The 20,568-nt window shown below is 28.0% G+C and overlaps 1 protein-coding gene across 8 annotated transcripts in view; it reads right to left on the minus strand.

Moving 5' to 3' along the window:
* Positions 1-20,568, minus strand: part of LOC129958405 (uncharacterized) — a 152,862-nt gene that overhangs the window by 109,695 nt on the left and 22,599 nt on the right. Inside the window, exon 1 of one of the 8 annotated variants that reach the window (XM_056070875.1) lies at positions 9,532-9,588. The exons of 6 other annotated variants lie outside the window; for them this stretch is intronic. The gene's annotated coding sequence lies outside the window, so the exon portion shown is untranslated. Of the gene's footprint in view, positions 1-3,310; positions 3,374-9,531; positions 9,589-20,568 lie in introns of those variants that run through there. One more of the 8 variants, XM_056070881.1, reaches the window with a different exon arrangement.

Below are 20,568 nucleotides of genomic sequence, written 5' to 3' on the forward strand. Positions count from 1 at the left end.
TTATAATATCTGAATAATTTATGAAAATAATTAAATGCTTTTATTTGAATGAAAGAAAGCATAATTAATAGTAATAATTAATTTTTCAAGAATTTTATTATTTTAGTCATCTTTTCCATGATATACATATTAAAAAAATAAATAAAACATATATGCTTTTACAAAGTTACTAAAAAGAAAGTTTAAATAGATAATTAACTTGCTGATTAAATTAAAAACTTGTGGAAATGTGAACTAAATTGACCAGATATTAAAATAGAAACCTCATAATTGTACTGCTTGAGGTCACAAAATGCCTAAATCCAGTACTGGCAGGACTTTCAGTCAATTTTTAGTGATATTGCACTATAATTATAATTGCACTGCATGAGGTCCAAAATACCTAAATCCAGTACTGGCAGGACTTTCAGCCTATTTTTAGTCCAAATAAATAAATAAAATTTAAGCAAACTTTTCTCCCCTTCCCCTTTCTCTTTCTTAACTAAACTGTTTCAATTGACTAACAACCCACTTTTTTCAGCCCTTTCGCTTCAATGCTCAAGCGAAAAAGAAACATATGGTTTAGTATATGATATTTAACTTTTTTTCTTGATTTATCTTAGTATCAATCAAGTTTTCTGATTAATTCATTTTTTTTTACGCAACAGCGAGAAGTAAGCATTTTCGTAACACTTATTTCCGATTCTGCTGTCCAGTAAAAATTACGAAAGCGACCACCAATTTATATGCGCCTGCTAAATTGTCTTGATGTCCACACTTACAGAAATACTATTTTTTTCCCCCCTCATTTAAGTAGATTTAATTTATGCCAAATGCTGTTTATATAATGTTGTTAAAATATAGAAAACAGGACATCTCATTTTGAAAGTAAAAATTCTTATTTAATGAAATTTAATAACATTTTTCTAGATGGAGGAGTTTAGATTTCAGCCCTTGAAAAATATATTTTACAGCATACTACCTCTGAGCTGACGAGCTTTCATTGCCTACGAAGAAATAAATCTAATAGTGCACGTGCGGGCCTGGTGCACGTTAAATCTGTCGGGGCCAAACGTCCTCATGCTGCTTTGGTGCGGAAATTTGTAGAGGGAGATTCCAGTTCAGGTGTCGTTCTCGTCATCTAACCGCTGTTCAGAATTACGATGTCCGTCCCAAAATAACCCTAGTGTTGCACGTTAATATAACTAAACTAAACTATATGTTGTTTCTTAATAAATATATGTTAAGTGTTAATGATGGTCGTTGCCTTTCCCCCAATTTTTTTTGGGGGGGGAGGGGGCTCGACTTTTCCAGCGAATACCCCTATCAAATCCCGTCAAATTATCTAAAAATGTGTGGTTGTTAATACAACAATTTATTTAATACACATTAAATTGACGTCAAAATTCGTATGTTTATTACAGATGATAAAGTTTTCATCAGAGTAGATTTTTGCTGTGGGCGATTTACTGGACTGGTGAATGGGTGTTTTGGTGGATATAACTGGACGTTAAATGTGCTTTTAAGGTGCGTTGATTTATCACTTTACTTCGTATTCTTGTGCAAACTATGATGACATAGACTGACTGCTTTAAACTAGGAACATTATCCTGTTCGACAATTCTGGACATTTAAAGAAACCGCATTCCTCAAAGGATACCGGTCGTAACGAATTATTAAATTTATTTTATTTATTTCACTGTTCACTGTGAGAATTCTCCGACTAAAATCTATTTAATGGTTAGATTAAATTTAATAAAACACTTTTCTCTGGAAACTCTTGTGCAATATGCATGCTAAGAAAAGTTATTTTGTTGTAGCCAAACTATGTAAATTCATTATAAATATCTGGAATAGGTGAATTCTATAATTATGAATTAAAACATCTTAAATTAACATTAAAATATCGGTTTTCTTGCAATCAAATTTACATGCTGCAATCATTACTCTAAAAAAACATTACCGACTTCAATTAAAGACAAAAAATAAATATATGTGATATGGTAGCTTTTCAGCGATACTAAAAGAGCTCATTCAAGTACGCACTAAATTTATTAAATAAATGACTACCTAAATTCTTCAGATTCTGCATTCAGTATTGCAACTATGTTATCAGAAATGCATTAAAAAATTTATTTCTCGTTTTTTCTTTCAATGGCTCTTCAATGACTTTCAATGACAAAATCTATATAATTTCAGGTGCTTCTAAATTTTTAATAGACTTTGAATAAAAATATCTTGATAAAATTATCATTAAAAAAGTTATTCATATATAACACATTAACACATACGAATTTACTTAATTTCCTAATTAGATGGCACATCTTATTTGGGACAATAATTAGATGGCACATCTTATGTGGGACAATTATTATTATGCGCGATTCAGACTCTCCATTGTATACGAAGGGAGACAAATGCATGCAACTGAGAGGATTAAATTCATTTTTCGGAAGAATATTAGCTTGCAATAGCTTCGAGGGAAAAAAAGTATTTTATTGTACCTCAAAATGAAGATAGGGGAGTTCATATCTAAGATTTTTTTTTTTTAATGTATTTTAATAAATGCATTTTCATAAAATATCCGTCTGTCTGTGACAAAGATGATTCAAAAATACTTTGAGCTGGACGGTTGAAATTTGTTATATGGTCTTTATACCAAATTTTCTGATTTCTATCAAATATTGAGTAAAATCTACTCAGAGGAAGTCCGCATATCCGGCTGTTCGACTGTAAGTTAACACGAGAATTACAAAACGAAGGAAGCTAGATCGGTATAATTCGGTACACAAATTCAACATCTATAGTATAAATTCCTGTCAAATTTTGAGCTCAATTCAACCAGGGATGGATTATCTATCTGTAAACTCGATAATTCAAAAACACGATGACTTAAATAATATAATAAATTAATATATCAAATTTGCTATGTGATTTTTGACTATAAGTGCAGTTTAGTTTCAAGCGGTTGAGAAAACCGTGTCTAAAACAAAAATTCGATTTTTGGATGCTATTAACTTACGTCAGGGATTAATCGCCAAATAACTCGCCAAGGATGCCACGATAGATTCAATAAAAATGCTAAATTAACAGCAAAAGTTAATATTTTGTAACTATTGTACACGAATGCCGTGTAAAGCGTTTTCTGGCATAATAAGCTTATTAGACAGTGAGTGAGAAAGTTTTGGGGAAACCAGTCCTACTGGTTTTAATCTTAAATATACACTGAAAAATTAAATCCATGGGAAGCCTAATATTTAAGTAATCCATTTTTCATATCTTACATAAAATAGTAAGTTTGTACATATGTTTATAAAATATTTTCTCCAACCTTCTTAAGAAACAATGTCTTTGTATCTTTTCAACATTCTTATATTGTTCGTGTCCGTACTATAGTAAGTTTTTGCTATGTGCCGGCGCTTATTCGCCTCACAAAGGAGGGCACGAGGTTTAAAATTCAGTTCAGGATAAGATTTAGTATAAAGGTAGTATACATTTAGAATGTTCACTCACAAAAATATTAAAGCGCAATGGCCAGTCAATTTCGAGAAGATGGCCCTCAAACTTTCTACCTAACTTATATACTAATAATGCATCGTTGCTGGCGAAACTTGAATAGTATAGTGGTTAAGACACTGGGGACACTAGCTAACGGGAGACTCGAGTTCGATCCTGTGCTAATAGTTTATGCTTGCTTTCTTTATTTTTATTTCTAATTAATTTAGCAATTTGCAAACAGTATTAATTAATATGTTTTTCATTTTCTTATGCAAAAATAAATATTTATTCTCCTAATATTACAATTTAATTTTTAGAAGAAATATAATTTTAAGCCTGAATGCATTTTTTTAAATATTCAGAATTATTGAAATTAAATTAACAATTTAAAGATGGTTTCAATTAAAATTAGACTTATTTTTATACGGAAAAAATAAATGTATTTTCTCTTAATACATAACTTATAGTTTGTTTTTTTTATAGAAAAATAATTATGTTCATATATATTGTTCTTGAATTATAACTATAATTTAATTTTTAAGTGTTAAAATAATTAAAAATATAATTCTAACTATAAAAATATTTCAAAATAACTATTTTTATCTTTAAAAGTTTTAAATTTTTGGATTCAAATAAAGATAAATTATTTATAACTCAATGAAGCTGTATTTATATTGGGAGATAAAGAGAGCAGCTGAAATAAATAAAATTATATCCGAAAACATTCAAAATGTTAATAATCGAAAAGAAAAAGTAGAAAGCAGGTGTTAAGTTATGGAATGCATAGGCAGATGGTTCAACATTTTTAGTAACATACGATATGCTTTGTGCACTTTGAAGAAAAACAAATATTTTTTGAAATCTGCTTTTTATCCATTCTTTTAAGGCTTCTCTTGTAAATAATCATTATTTATGAATTTTGAAAGATAACAAAATATATCTATCTTATTTGAAATGTTTTTATGATAATTACCATTCTGTCTCTTGTATGTAAAAAAAAAAAAAAAAAAAAAAAAATGATGATGTCAGTAGTTTAATTAACATTTATCATGATTTAAGTTATATATGTAAATTTTTTTACCTGTTTAAATATAAAGTTATAATTCAATATTTATTTTTAAGGGAGATTTATTTTTAAAACATTCATATCTTAATTTTTTTTACAAAAATTATAATTCAGGTATTAAGTGAAAATACATTTATTTTTTCATATGAAAATTAGTATCATATTAATTAAAATTAGCTTTTAAATGTTAATTTAATTTAAGCAATTCTGAATATTTAAAAAAAATGCATTCATACTTATAATTATATTTCTTCTAAAAATTAAATTGTAATCCACGTATTAGGATAATAAATATTTATTTTTGTATAAAAAATGAGAAACATATTAGTTAAAACTGTTTGTAAATTGCTAAATTAATTTGAAATAAATTAGAAAAAAAAAAAAAAACTGCTACTGCAGAATCGAACTCGGGTCTCCTGTATGCCACGCCAGTGTCTTAACCACAATACTAATCGCCCCTCGGTAGAAGCTACACATTATTAGTATATAAGCTATGCAGAAAGTTTGAGGACCATTTTCACCAAATTGACTGGCCATTGCACTTTAATATTTTTGTGAGTAAACAGTTTAAATACATATATTATGCTAAATCTCATCCCGAATTCAACTTTCAACCTCGTGCCTTCCCGTTGCCAGATTCGAAATACACACGAATTCCTGCTCGTTGTTGCCGTTCTTATAAAATTATTTTAGGTAGGAGACCGCGGTAAAAAAATTGATTTTTGGAGAGAACATCGAATATTTTTAATTTATTATTTTGGATTTCTAAAAACTTTACTTTTATAAAACTTTGTGAATTTAGTTTCTATATTCATTTTAAAAAGCTTCCATGGTAAAAGTATTCATTTGTTCATTTAACATGAAACGGTATTCTGGCGCAATCTGTGTTTCTATCTGTATAATATGACCTAGAATGAAATACAACTATATTTTTTCCAAAATTTGATCTCAGAGCGAGTAAATATCAAGAATCTAATAAAAAAGCAGCCTCAAATATTGACAATCTTTTGATGGTCAGTAAAAGAAACTGAGAACATTTTTTTTATAAATTACTTTGTAAATTTTTAATAATGAAAGAAGGGGTTAGTATACAAATAAAAAAAAGCTAAACAGCATTTAATATTCTTTAATTAAATGTATAAATTAGTTGCGAGTTATTTTGAAGCCAAATTAGAGAAGTGCATGCCTCCCTGACGGATTTCCCTCCCCACGCAGGCAAACATCTGCCGCCGCCCCTGGCAAAAGAAAGCATAAGTTAATTTGAAAATTTCATTTGACAGTATAAAGAACAAACCTCCTTTCTTCCTATTTTTAGTTGCAGCAATGATAAATAAAAAGGAGAGTCTGAAGCAGTTCGAATCTTGATAAGGTCACCTCCGGTAAATTAGATAGAATTCGGTTCCGTTGGAAACTGTTATTTTCCCTCTTGTTTTGGCAACAAGAATGTTTTTGATTTTGTCGCTCTGCCAGAAAGTCGTCGTTGAACTTTTCTTAGTGTATTTTTGAGGTAAATTTCATAATTTTTATTTCAAGTACATTAAATTTTAATGTAGAACTTCGGTTTCATGGATAGAACAGAATAGTCGATTAGAATTTGTCTTACATTATATTCGTTAGGTAAAATGAAGTTATTTATTCTTGGCGGGTTACTTAAATTTCCTTTAAAAGCTGAATTTAACGCTGTTATACTGAGAATTGCTATAAAAGAGCTAATGAAAGCTGTAATTTTTTGTATAATTTTTTCCCCATAAATTCCTAGATGATCAAATTAATTACCATTTCTACAGTAAGATTCATATTGTGCTGAAATAAAATTAATATCGCCAGTAAATAAGATTCGATAATCAATAACGCATGCTGAGCCAGAAAGTTGTGGAAGGAATTTTATTTTAGCGAAATTCTATGATGAATCTATGAAGTAAAAGATTTTTGGATAGTTCAATTTCAGAATTGGACTTTAATAAAGTCTACAAATAATCAGTCTATACGCTATAAAAATTAATAATGTTATGTCCTTGTGCTTTGAGGTAAATTTCATAATTTTTATCTCTTCAAGTACATTACATTTTAACGTAGAACTTTGGTTTCATGGATATAACAGAATAGTCGATTAGAATTTGTCTTACATTATATTCGTTAGGTAAAATGAAGTTAGTTATTCTTGGCGGGTTACTTAAATTTCCTTTAAAAGGTGAATTTAACGCTATTATACAGAGAATTGCTGTAAAAGAGCTAATGAAAGCTGTAATTTTTTGTATAATTCTTTCCCCATAAATTCCTAGATGATCAAATTAATTACCATTTCTACAGTAAGATTCATATTGTGCTGAAATAAAATTAATATTGCCAGTAAATAAGATTCGATAATCAATAACGCATGCTGAGCCAGAAAGTTGTGGAAGGAATTTTATTTTAGCGAAATTCTCTGATGAATCTATGAAGTAAAAGATTTTTGGATAGTTCAATTTCAGAATTGGACTTTAATAAAGTCTACAAATAATCAGTCTATATGCTATAAAAATTAATAATGTTTTGTCCTTATGCTCAATATTGTGTGCCCCTGAGACCATTTAAGTTGCACTGTCTTTTAGACTTCTATATAACATCAATCGTCAGTAGGTGAAAGCCATTGCAATGGATGTCTTAGATAATAATTTGTTTTTTACTTGTTGTAAATTGATATTCTGTGTTCTGATGGTAAAATGTGTAGTGCATTGTTGCTGTTTGACTTCCTTATCTTATGATTATGCATAATGCTTCTTCATATTAAGTTTAGTTTGAAAATGAGACTTTAAAATATGTAAGGCTGTTGTGGAAAATTAACATCTGTTGGATTTTAACTATTTTGCATAAATGAAAAAAAAAAAAAAAAAAATCTCTAAAGTAAAATGAGGGATAATTTACCTTGCCAATCTCATTGTCTTATTAAAAATTTAAAGTTTATCAATTCTGATTCTTTTCATCTGATAAATACCATTTAACACTAATGTAATCATTTTTGTGGAGATCATACAATGTTTGGAGGATCAAGTTGTTACCAGTTTGTTTAGACTTTGCATCCCCAAATCAATCTGCAGGTAATTATTGCCTATCTCTCTCTGATAAAACCTGCATGATATATGTGCAGTAACATATTCTTTATAGTATATTGACACATATCTTTGTTTGGGATGAATCGCTGTACCGTGTGAACAGGCAAGCAATTTTTCCCTTTGAAGATTTTTGCATTCCAAGTTTTTAAATCTGATCTCAGCCCATAGTGAAAATTAAAACAGCATGAAAACAACAACAATAAACTAAGAATAAGAAATAATGTATATAATTGAAATAGAGATACAGGAATTTACATTATATCAGGAGATGAAAAAGTTATTTCACTTGTATAATTTACGTTTTTTTTTTTTTTTTTTTTGCTTATTGCCAAAAAAAGTAAGTGATCATGTTAGTGAATACTTTTCTAATAAACTAAGAATAAGAAATAGTATATATAATCGAAATACAGATACAGGAATTAAATTATATCAGGAAATAAGAAAGTAATTTCACTTGCACAATTTACATAATAATTATTTACTTTAATACCGAATTATCATTCATGTTTTTCTATTGATTACCAAAAAAAAGTAAGTGGTCACGTTAGTGAATACTTTTCTGTTTTATACCTGCTACAATTGTTGGAAAGATTTACTTTTTCATTAGAGGCACATTGCAAAAAAAAAAAAAAAAAAAAAAAAAAAAAAAAAAAGATACTACCCTGCATTTTGGATTCTACATAATAGAGTTCATGTGGGCATTATGTCCATCCAAGATCGGAATATTTTCAACCATATTAGCAGATATTTGTGAACGTATGCCTTCCATCCAGGGTTCCAGTTTTCTTAGATGTTTTTGTAATTACAAATGAAATAAATGCTTTTAATGGGCTGCTATCTGTTATTTTCATAAGCAGAAATAGTTACACTTAGAAATTTGCCAAAACCTTCTAAGTGGCATGCTTATTACAGAAAAGTATCATGTTTTGCTGTTTATTACCCATAAAAGTAAGTGAAAATTGCCAGAATTCTTATGCTTTTAACTGGAGTGCTGTTGATATTTTAATGGAATTGCAAAATTATATCAATGAATATTAAAAATCGGCTTATCATTAAAAGATATGCATAAAAAGAAGGCAAGAATAGATTTTAAAATATTACTTGCTGCTTATAATTATTTATCAATTCTTAGCTGTATTTTCTTTCTTAAACAACACATTTGTTTTTTTTTAAAGGATCTTGAAATAATCTGTATAATCCTGACACTTTGAACACAATTATATAATCTGAATAACTAATAGAACTTTCAGGAATTTCATATATTAATGAGTAGTTTCACTTGACTATTATTCATTGGAGAAAATATTCATTCTAAGAGGATTATTTCCAGGTAAATTAAAGAAGTGATTTTGGAGTGTTCAGTTTCTTCATAAAATAAAAATCCTTTCATGGTTCTATTTTGAAAAAATAATAAAGTACTGAGATTTTATAAGCAAGTACTGTAGTTTGCTTACTTGCACTCTCATATACACTCTGTTTGAAGAATTAATCACCTATCATATTATTTACATTAACATAACTTGGATATATCCTCATTAAAAGATAATAAATAATTCAAAAAGATAATAACACAACACATAAGTTATCAATAATAACACATAAGTTATCATCAAGAAGAACTTATTAGAAGATAATAACACAATTTATCTTAGAAGAATAAATATTACTGAAAGTACACTGAATAATTCTTCAAACATAAACAACTAAAAATCCTCAAGAGACTTTTTACATAGTGTTGAATTGGGTTTTAATATCTTAAGAATACTCAAATTCATTATAATGAAAAACCCTATCTTTCTTTCATTTCTATTAATGTTTGATTGTGAGAGGTTCATAATAATGAACAGAGCGATACATATTCTAATTAAATCAGTTATTTACAAGAGGTATTCTTACCTTATTGTGACAGTTCAAGATGTCGCCAATTTGTTTATGTGCGCTATCCGCCAAATACAACAACAGTTAGGCCCCGCACGGCTCTTCCCGGTAAATACTGCGTGAAGAGCATGCGCAGTAACTGATATGGCGTACGCGCATTCTTATGGCGTACTGATACATGCATTTTTTATGGGAAGTATTGCGACACGGTATGGACAAGCAGCTTATTTTTCTACCTTAGAAGTGTTGTTTGCTACTGTTTCTAAAATTAATTCTCGGCCTAGGTGGCAATAAAAATAGCCTGAAAAAAACCCTTAAGAACAAGAAATAATGTATGGCAAATATGAATTAAAATAAACTAAGGAGAAAGGGCATTTCTCATGCACGATTTACTTATATCGTTAATGCTTTCTTTTTCTGCGATTTTGGTGAAAGTATGAAATTATAGAATGAATAGTGGAAATAAATTGATTACTGAAAAATATAAAGAAAAAAGATTATGTACGAAATAATATTAGCAATTAATGAAAAAGTTGATTAAAAAATATCAAATTCAAAGTAAGATATTAAAAAAAATATTACTAACCCTTTACTCTCATTCATTAATATTTAATTCTAAATTTATCTCCTTGAACTGTACTTTTTTTCTAGGAATCTTGAAATAATCTATATATTTCTATGCTACTTTGAATATTGTAATCTCACTAATTAACAGAATCTTTAATAAATTCATGTTATTGTATAATTTCACTAAAACCGCTATTATTTATCTAAAAATAATTCGTTGGTATAGGCATTATTTCCAGTTCAAGTAAAGAAATATTCCATTAAGAATTTCTGAATTTGAAGCGTTAAGTTTTTTAACTAAATCATTTCATACTTCTTTATTGAAAAATAATGAAATCCTTAGAATCTCCTTTCATTCCATTTGCATTAACAGATCCTGAAAAGATTCTTAGCAGAAGATAATGCAGTATACAATTTATCTTTAAAAAAATAATAAACAGTACTGTAAATACACTGAACAACTGGTAAATTTATAATTTTTTCTCTCACTCCATTTCTCTTGTATGAGGACATCACACAATATTAAAAATACTTTTTTCTGATAAATTGATCAGATGAAGGAATTCTCTTTTTTTGGCCGCCAAATCGAACATTATATTCTAAGTAGGAGAAAAGGTTGGAAAGTAGAATTTTCAGAAGTCTTCTAAAAAACAAAATCTAATAAATATTTTTCCAGGAACTTTTAAGTAAAAAAGAAAAAAAAAAAAAAAAAATGGCATTTAATTCAAACTTTTTCCAAATCTAATGTAGGCGTAAATATACAACCACCAATTTGGTGGTCTCGTGCTGATCTGGGCGCTAGAAATTGGTTTTCTACTATTTTCCCGCCAAATAATAGTATTGATTGATTATACATTTCGGGTATCCATCGGAAATGTATAAAGAAAGACGCCAAATTCTCTCTGTCAGTGGAATAAGGAGGGGTGGAAATGTTTATAACTATATTTCCTAATTTAAATGGTGTGAATAAAGGGCTCCTTGTACACACTCTGATTTGAGAGATTCTATAAGATTCCATTCAATTTTGTATCCACAGTTCATTTTCTAACCTGGGATTTTTAAAAAGAAAGAAAAAAAAAAACGGAAAAAGATTTGATTTTTTTAAAAATTACACATCGTACTTAATAAATATTATTTTAATGAATTCCTATTAACAGATCAAGTGAATTAAATTTGTCAAAATAAGAAGGCCTTTCTTTTAATATATTTAAATTGGTTAATTTTTATTTAAGTGTGCTCTATTTTTTAATGCAAAAGGTATCTAGAGCATTAAAAGTTTTATGAGTGTTAATTCAATATTTTACTATCTAGATAATTAATTATTAGTGATTTCCTCCGATTACATATAAATTACAAGTACTTGAGAATGAAATGACCAGCAATTGCCCCTCTTTTTTTATGAAATACTAGCCGTCTTTGTTGACCAGTTGGTTCACCATTATTAATGGTTGTAAAAAATTTCGCTTAAATATTTTTTGTACCCATGCTTCCTCAGGAAAATCTTCAAACATTGATACATATATAACTCATACTATTTTAGAAGCCTTACATTGCGCTATGCATTTCCGTTATTTTCTACCCATGAATTTGTACATTCAGTTATATGACAGGCATGTCACCATTATTTGATTCTGAAGTTAAAACCTTAATTGTAGGAAAACAAAATTTTATTAAAATCATATTTCATACTGGAAACTATGCAACATGGAAAAAGAAGCCAAATCCTCCTATTTTTTTCAGAAAAAAAAAAAAGAAAGAATGGAGAATAGGCCAGGATGAAATATTAATAGCAACAATGAAAACGATTTGAATTTCACTTCAGCAATGAAATTTATTACTACAAAACACACTGAAGATACTTTTTTTAAAATTTATTTAGAATAGAAAAATATATATATATAATTAAAAAGATAATGTTTTGAATTTTAACATTATCTTTTAATATTAATGTAAAAATTATCATTTCTCAAAATATTTTCAGGAGTTATTGCGAGAAAAATTCCAAAATTTCGCTTATTTTTAATTAATTAAAATTCTAATCAAAATATTTAGAAAATCACCCTGAAGTGTGTATTCCAACCCTTCCAAAATGCATACATGATAAGTTAAATAGCTCTTGGTAAAACGGCCTGGCCTGTAGATTGTTGTCAAAAGACACAAATATCATATTTATTATGAGTAGAGATAGAGATAAAAACAGAGGATCTCGGAATTTCAGTAAAATGCTGTAGCATCTAAATGAGGACCTTCAAATTCTTAAAAATATTATTTTTGAGAAGTGTTATAAAAATCATTCTCAAAGAACTATTTCTTCTTATTTTTTTTTTTTTTTTTTTTTTTTGCTACTATTAGAATAATTATTATTTTAATACTACTGTCATATTTATAATTTTTTATTTTTATTGAAATTATTATCTGTAAAGTGTTCAATAAACCTAATAAGCATTAAAACAGGTAAAAGAAAATATTGCAAATTCATTAATTATTATGAAGATCGCCGTATTAAAGTAGGTAAAAGAAAATATTCCAAATTAATTAATTATGATGAATATCATCAATAAATAATTATCTTAGATTGATTTTTTTTTAAGAATTTAGACCAGATTTAGAAAATTACGAGCTGAAAATAACGCATTTTGATTATTAAGGAAAATTTATTTAGGAATGAAATTATTCAATTGTGATCATAACTTTTTTATCATTTCTTTGAAGTCATGATTATTGAACTACCAGACAAATATTTGCATTTGATAGTTTTTCTATATTGAGTACATTTCCATTTCTACATTTTACCATTTTAAATTTCCATTTAAAAAAAAAAAAATTAACTTTTGAATGAATCTTCGTACAAAAAAAAATTATGTTTATACCATCTTAAAATTAAAACAAAAAAGTTAGCGCCGTAGTAACATCAATTCCATTCTCATGCGAATTTTCTCTCGTTTTTAATTAGTTTTCAAGGTTAATTAAAAAAAATTGTATATCGAAATGTTAAACTAGTTCACTTTAATCATGCATATCAATCCCACATTTCTGTCAATATTAATATTAACTTGCTTTATAAAGATACTTTTTTACTTATTATTTTATTTTTATTACATATTATTTTATTTTTAATACATAGAATAAAAAACAAAAATATGCACATGCAGAAATTAAACCCTGTCTTTTAAAATTATTACAATTTCTTTTATTGTTTGACCTATTTTTGTCTCGTGTTTTTGCCCTTTTGATTAAAAAATTGTAACGCATTCAGATGACATACCATCTCTCCTTGTCAGGTATGACACCATCCTCGAACTGCTTTTGCGGAACTTCTATTAAATACATTTTTCTCCATTCCCTCTCTCTACTTTTTAAAATTTATTTTATTCTCCTCCCATCTACAAATCTTCACTTTTTATTACGTATTTTGAAATTTCTATTCTTCTCTGCAATCAAAATCTTCCATATAAGTGCACTTGTTCTGTATTTTCTCTCAACATTGTTAAGAACTTCGGGTTCAAATACTCCACGATCAATCCCTGAAATCAGTAAATTTTATTTATTTTTCAGGTTGAGTCAATCAGTTTTATTGTTTTGTTTTTTTCAGGTTGAGATCATAAAATAAGATTTTATTTTACTTGATAAGTTTGTCCGTTTTCAATGCATTATTGTTTGCCATATGGCAAAACTAAAGTTGTCGGTTTTCCTGAAACTTTAGTGTAGTCATTAATTAATTACTAAGTCTAAGAATCTTAAAGGATCGAGTATGAGAATTTGAAAGTTGTTAAACGAAGAATATGTTTTTTGCTTTATTTTTCCGAACAAATGAAACGAATTAATAGTGATGGGGCCACGGGTACAACGACTAGTATAATGTAATATTAAAATTGCTTGTATAAAATATTATAATACGCATTATTCTCTTATAGTCTGCAGCTTTATGTTTCTTAAAATGAGAATATCAGTTTTACTAAATGATTTTCAAATCTCGTAGCTGCACAAAAAGTTACAGACTCTGCCAAATGATTTTTTAAAAAAAATGCATATTATTAAAAAAATATCAATAAAATAATTTAACTTATTAAGTATTTTCAATGAAAAATTATAAGAAATTTGCTTAATTATATCTTATTCCATAAATTAACCAGCCAACATACAAAGTTACGACCAATGAGAAACAGATGTTTAGATTTTTAAAATTATGGTTTAAAATCAAGAGAACCGTAGATGCTAAAAGACGGAATTTATAAACTATTCAAGAAGATCAAACTATTTAAAGAGGAAATTCTATAAATTTTGATTTCAAGTAATGCGGCAACATGTGTCCGAAGCAAAAGGTGTCATGTAATAAGATTATGAAGAAAACGCAATATCCTGCACCCGAGATATTTCCATTTGCCGAATTACTTTAATTCAATGAATATCCGATTTTGAAGTTCACCCAACATGATGGCTGTTTTAAAACAGACCTCGTAATTTTCAATCGAAGTCAAGTACTGGGACAACTGAGCCGGCACTCCTCTCAAAATTTCCATACCACACTAATGAAATCATTTAACATATCTAATTAAAAAGAAACATCCTTGATGTGTATTCTACCATTTTTCTCAAAAGGAGCGAAATATTTATTTCAAACTAGCACAAATCATAATTTTTAAAAAATCCTATAATATTGATGAAATCATTTATTAACATTTTATGCCCAGCGATTCAAGTCTAAAAAATGTTATCTATATATATTAATTTTTCAAACAATATAGTTTCCTACAATTTTCCATCATTGCTATTGTTTAAAATATATTTTCTCCCTATTTATCTATTTTTTTTAACACTGCAGAATTTATTTTCTCTTATGCCACAGAAAGGAATAGCAGAGTAAAGCCATTTACATTTAGTTTGGTTTGATGTTTAAATTTTTCCTGTATAAAAACTGAATATGTTTTTATGATAAATTCTTATTCAGTTTGTTTATCATTTTTTTTTTCACGAAGAAAAAAAAAACTTAAAATAATGTAGCAAATACATAGATTATTTATTTAAAATTTATTGATTAAATCAAAATAAACGAATGTTAGACGGCCAATAAAAAATTACTCTTACAAAATTAACCTTTAAAATTATAGATTTTTAAAAACAACTTTGGATTAATTAGCTTTATTTGATATTCAGCATATATCGATGTACAGTAGCTACCTCTTAATATGATCACTTCGGGACTTAAAATTTTGATAATATTAATCGGTTGATTGCAATTTTTTTTTTTTTATATCTTGAGTAAACAAAAATTATTAAAAAAATTTCTTGGCCCCAATTTCTGGTTAAAAAAAAATGTATCAATAGATTTAATCCAACTATCATTTGTAGACGATCCTCTAAAAATGCTTAATGCTTCTCTTATTGGTATAAAATCTTTAGCAATATGCAGAAAATGTTAATGATTCGGATAAAAATTATTGCTACTGATTAATAATTTTTATTAAAAATTTTTATACAGGATTTTTTTTTATTTTCATAAAAATACACAATCAATATATATATATATATATATAATTTGTTTCTGCTGATTCTATGCAAATTTTAGGCACCCTCCCCCCTTCTATTTATTTGAGTATTACAGCCTAACTTCTGAAAAGAAACACACAAAAATATCATTATAATGAACAAAGGAAGCCTAAAGATTACATAGATATACCTGGAACATGGATAATGTAAGCACATTCTATTAGTTTTGCATTTTCTTTCTATCATTTTTACAGTATTTTATTCATATAATAATTATTTAAACTTTCAGTTCTTTAGTCAACACTGACGTCTGTTTTATACCAAAACTTGAATTGAAAAGGAAGAGAAAATATTAGTTGTTATAAAAAATAAGTTTGAAAATGATACAAGAAATAATTATTCAATACAACTTAAAGAATAGAATGCAGATAAACTAACGATACTAAATATTTAAAATGTAGTAAAAAAATATTGCTATCATTAAAAAATAATATATATTTGAACAAAATAATTATTACTATAGGGAGTAATTTATTTTTTTCAAAGAACGTTTATTTATATAATTAATTAATTTACTAATTAGCAAATAACTGAACTTTTATTATTCATTTTTATTAACATTCTTCATAATAAATAAATAAAATAAAAAATTAAATTAATAAAATTTTAATTACTAAATGGAACTTTATGCCAAAGCGGAAGAACTATTTGCTAAAGCGGATGCACAAGAACCTCTTCACACCTAATACATCATAACACTCGCAAGGAAGAAACGAATGGGTAACCGATGTCGGTGAGTTATCGCTCGCTCTGTTCACTACTTGGCGATTATCCACAGTAAGGTAAGGATACCCAAACCTTTCATAATTGCAAAAATAAATAGAATTCGGAGAGAGACCAGAAGCGCGTAGAATGTTTCTACCTGTGGAAGGTTAAAGAATCCAAGTCTGTTTATTTACATTACGGTTACCCCCCTCCTTGCAACATCTAAAGAATAAAATACCAATGAGGCAGAATATGAGATAACTGAAGGTCAGGATACTAAAACTGTTCATTTCAAAAGTAATGGATAAAAGAAGCCATCTAGTAGTTTTTAAAAATCGTTCCAGCTCAAAATGCACATATAACCTTTGAACTCAAATTCCAGTGATGCACAGGAGGTACGCCCGGCAGAGACGTTCGTAGGTGTTGCATATACAGTGAGAGTCAAAAGAAAGTAAACACCCATAACTGATTTAGAAAATGTTTTATTTCAAATATATTATTGACTTCTAACATAAAGTAGATATATACAATTATTAACTTAGTCATGTAGGATGCAACAACTTGTAAACGTTTATTAAACGAATCCAAAAAGAATTAATTAACTAAAACAGAAAAGCATCAAATTTCACGCGTCAAAAAAATCTAAAAAATAAACAGAGAACACTGAAACTGCCAAAAACAATGAAAGCTATAATATTAGTATTTTGTCTGCTGTCCTTCAGATTTTTATCATTGCCTTTAATCGTCTAGGCATAGGTGTGACATTTTTTTTTTTTTTTTTTTCCTTAGGAAGGGATATTTTGCCACTCTTTTATGACAATTTGTTTTAATTCTTCCTTATTAGAAATGGTTCTTAGGAGTACATTTTTCTCAAGATATGTCCATAAATTTTGAATGGGACTTGGATCTAGTGACTGTGGAGGATAGTGCAAAGTCTTTGCAGCAGGATAGAGTAACCATTCTTTCACAATCTTTAATGTGTGTTTGGGATCGTTATCATGTTGGAAGATCCAGCTTCATGACAATCCCAAATTCCCAACACTTGGAGCAGCATTACCTTTTAAAATATTTAGGTAGGCCATTTTTTTTACTATACATTCAAGAAATACTGAATTACCAACTGCTGCTGCCGCCATACACTCCCTGATTATAACAGATCCCCCTCCGTGTTTAATTCTCTTAGCTAAATATTTATTACTGGTCCTACATTCTTTGGTTTTCATATTTTTTCGAGCTTCTTTGCATCAAACAATTCAATTTTTCACATCAAAAAATAAAATTTTATTCCAAAAATCTAAATCCTAATTAAGGTATTTTTTTTGGCAAATAGCAGATGCTTTTTCTGGTTTGATTTCGTAATAAATGGTTTCTTACGTGAAATCCTCCCATGTAATCCATGTTCCTGAAGATTCCTCCTTATAATACTAGTACTTACTGTCTTCACTGATCTTTGCAAGATGCTTTGAGATATTTTAACAGCACTTGATTAGCTTTGGTCTTTTGTAATTCTTGACTTCTCACTTCTGTATCTGTAAGTCGTCACAATTCTCCTGTTCTCTGAAAATCTTTAATTTTTCTGTATATGGAATATTTGTCAAAACTTCTCTTCACTGTGCTGAGGTTTCTTTCAACAATTTTTCCTATTTCACGTAAAGATTTACCATTTTCTTCAAGTTTATTATCAGTTTTCTTGTTTGTAGTGCTGTTTGCTTCCCATCCCAAAATTGTTTCTAGAAATTTTATAAATTCATGCTGAATATAAGACTTGAACTTACATCAGTATCTTCTAAGAAAAAAAATGGTGATATCTATAAAATTGAAACACTTGAAGGAGGAAGAGTTGTATTTACTTTTTTTGATGCATAAAATTGGATGATTTTTGGTACAAGTTGAGTTATTTCTTTATATATTTAATTTTAATTGAATTTTTACAAATTCGTTGATTCTGCTTAAATAAGTTAAAAATTGTATATATCTACTTTATAAGTCAATAATATATTTGAGGTAGCACATTTTCTAAATCAATCATGGGTGTTTACTTTCTTTTCACTCTCACTGTATGACATGCCCGTTGCATAAGGGTTAAGAATACCTTTAAATATATCTTTGTTGGTGTTAATCTGGTACAATGATAAAATATCCCTGAAAAGTCAAGAAATCTTCAGCTTTGATTTTGTTATGACAATTTTTTAGCATTCAGAATTGGAAACCATTTTAATTTTATTTAATGTGATGATCATTTTTGTTAAGAAAATTTATTCACAGCATAATTTTACAGCATTTCTAAATTAAACTTTCTATGAAAGCACTTTCTATTAAAGTATTTGTTAATACAAATAAATGTTTTTATTCTTAATTTAAAATTATCTGTGTAGAAAAAGGGATATGAATGTAATCTGTAGTTCTGTACTTTTTATAAAGAAGAAATTAATTTATTGTATTATGAATCATTTTAAATTATAGGGTTTTTTTTATTTTTATAATGAATAATGTAAAATTTTTCCAAGCCGGCCTTATTATAAATAAATATACCTTTTCATTTTCTTTCAGAATTTGGTAGATTGAAATTGAAGATCTCTGCATGATTTAAAACTTAAAAATCTTCTGAAGGTTAGAGTTTTTACCAATTCTTTCATGTATTTAATATTTCCTGGTTTAGGGTAAATTTCTTCAATCAATGGCAACAAAGTAATGTAACAAATTTATGCCTTGTTTAGTAATATTTATTCTTGTTTTATGATGATTTCTTTTTATATCCAGTTGCTTGCAAAAATCATTTCTTCTTTATTTCTATAATACAAAAATCTGTGTCAAATGTAAATTAAAGTATAAGATCTCAAACAAAATTAATGAAATTTTAACTAATCGAAATTGTTCATAAGTAAAGGCATTCTTTAAAATCTTCTTTTAAAGGAAAGTCATTTCATTTTTCTTCAGTAATTTCTATTTCATGTTCATTCCCAGAATCACTTGAAATAATATTAATTGATGTGTGGCAAAATTTTCTTTAAAAAAAGTTATCTTAGCATCAAGTTTTCAGCAATATTCTTTTTTTTCCTCCTAATCTAGGAACAAAAATCTGTGAACATTTTTTTTTTTCACAGTCCAAGTTCTCTTATCAAATCATTGAGTTTCTTTTCTGAGAATTGTATATTCACTTGTGTTATTAGATTTAAATTCATATTTATTTCCGGCTGACAAAGGAATATTGTTATCATTTTTATATTGTAGTGAAAAATGACTATATTTATCATTCCATAGTTAGGTGGATAGTATTTTGAGCTTTTATTTACAGCAGGTCGAGTATACATTTAAAGCAGAAGTACAGTAAGATAAAATGACAAGTGCTCATGTATATAAACTTCAGATAGGTAGAATAGAAATATTGAATTATAGAAAATGTTGATAAGACAACATATTAGCCATGCTTAATAGGCTATAATTCTGAAACTAGATGACGTAATGTGAAATAACATTATTCTAATAAATAGCTAGCAATATGGTAGAAACAAGATTAAATATATTCTCACTGTGTGATACATGTTTTCCTGCCGTTTCAAAATCAGGATATTTTTGCTTGTTTTTGTTGTAATGGAAAAAAATATTAGACATCCAAGAGATTAACAGGATCTCTCCAATCTTGCCACGCCAAATTACAAACTTTCAAAAAGTAAAATCTGCAATATTTCTTAGGGGCTGCAAGAAACCTTTGAAATGTTAAAAATATGTATTATTTCAAAAAAAAAATTTTATTTGGCAAAAGTAGTGTTACTTTTAGTATCAGCAGCCTCTAGATACCCTAAAAAAATTTTAATCTTGGCAATTTGAACTTTTTTGTTTATATTGTTAAGCGCTATTTTTTCCCCTTTTTTTCCAGATTTAATTAGACAAAAATGAAAATTTTCTGCATTGTCTGAAATGGGAAAAATCCATAAATGGTTAACTTTTTTGAAATTATTTGAAGAGTTTTCACTACTTCTTCTTCATGAGCACAACAGCCCTTTGCAGACCTTGGTTGCCTCAACCATGCACACTTTCCAGCGCTTTCTATCCCCCACAACTCCCTTCCAGTTTTTTGTCCTCAGAACACTCGGGTCTCTTTCCACATCACCCAGTCATGTAGTTGGAGGTCTTCATCTGGCCCGAAATCCCAAAGGATTTTTTAAAATGGATATTTTGAGGGTGCTGTTTTCAGGGCTTCTACAGATATGGCCGAGCCATCTTAACCTATTGCTC

The sequence above is a fragment of the Argiope bruennichi genome, chromosome X1 (genome assembly GCF_947563725.1).
Source record: "Argiope bruennichi chromosome X1, qqArgBrue1.1, whole genome shotgun sequence".
Taxonomy (NCBI): Eukaryota; Metazoa; Arthropoda; class Arachnida; order Araneae; family Araneidae; genus Argiope; species Argiope bruennichi.